This window comes from Salvelinus sp. IW2-2015, unplaced genomic scaffold, assembly GCF_002910315.2.
Source record: "Salvelinus sp. IW2-2015 unplaced genomic scaffold, ASM291031v2 Un_scaffold16481, whole genome shotgun sequence".
Taxonomy (NCBI): Eukaryota; Metazoa; Chordata; class Actinopteri; order Salmoniformes; family Salmonidae; genus Salvelinus; species Salvelinus sp. IW2-2015.
Genome location: NW_019957607.1, coordinates 69,956 through 71,089, shown reverse-complemented (window position 1 = coordinate 71,089; position 1,134 = coordinate 69,956). Strand labels below are relative to the sequence as shown.

Sequence of the window (1,134 nt, the reverse complement as noted above, 5' to 3'; positions counted from 1 at the left end):
GCCATGGTCATCTCGTCCAGCATCCTCTTCAGCCCGGCGATGTCCGCCTCCACTGACTGACGCATGGCCAGCTCGTTCTCATACCTGAGAGATGGAGAGAGCTTAGGTCAAAGAACTGCCTGAATGTGTTCCTCTGTGAGAATAGCAGGGGGGTTATAGAWTCTAGTATTCCATTAGGTTTAAATATCAGAAAGTAACACCAGGCTTCTGATATGTCTGTTGGGAGGGTGTGGTTATGGTGGAGCTGAAGGGTAATGTTAGTTGGTTTCCTTTTTTTATAGATTCAACACAAAATGTAATAAAAAACAGTATGAGGGTTTTTACAGATTTGGGGTTATTCCATGTGGTTAATGTAATGCWCCAGCAGTGTACTGTATCTGTGGATGGTGTTGGGTGTACTYACTTGTTTCTGAAGTCGTCTGCAGCGAGCTTTGCGTTGTCGATGTTCAGATAGATGCTTCCGTTCAAGCAGGTGGCWTCCTGGATCTGAGAGGTGGAGGATKKCAAAACATTTCAGGAWKGGGTATGCATGGAATTTGACACGAATGCAGTACACACAAACAGTGATAMCACACTGTAATCTCTGAGTTCTGAGTTTCAGCTGCACTGTAAATTATAGCTCATAGAAGCATTACAGGGAACCTATTGTCGTTATGATCGTAAAGCATGGCACAAAGAAACAAATCGCACCTTTCGCAATCGCCTAGGGGCTCTTAAGAGAGAGGAAGGAATAGCTTCAATGATCTGCTTTATTTTCAATGATGCAAGGAAAAATATGCATACTGTCGTTGCATCTATCTTTGGTGCAATATCTTGGTTGAATCAATTCATTTTGCATTGTCCAATATTCATTGTCATAACATTCATCATTGACTGCTTTTGCCATCTAGGAGACACGTCACGTACCTTGTCCTGAAGGTCGGCGATAATAGCGTGGAAGCCGGAGTAGTCGCGAGCGCTGGGGGACGTCTTGCTCTCAAGGAACTGACGGATCTTCAGCTCCAGCTCGGTGTTGGCCGCCTCTAGCATGCGCACCTTCTCCAAGTAGGTGGACAGGCGGTCGTTCAGGTTCTGCATTGTGGCCTTCTCATTGACCGACACATTAATGTCGGCTCCACCGCCACCACCACCACC

At 46.0% G+C, this 1,134-nt stretch overlaps 1 pseudogene; it reads right to left on the bottom strand.

Annotated features, from left to right (window-relative positions):
- LOC112080773 (keratin, type I cytoskeletal 13-like) overlaps positions 1–1,134 on the bottom strand; it is a 3,595-nt pseudogene that overhangs the window by 2,041 nt on the left and 420 nt on the right.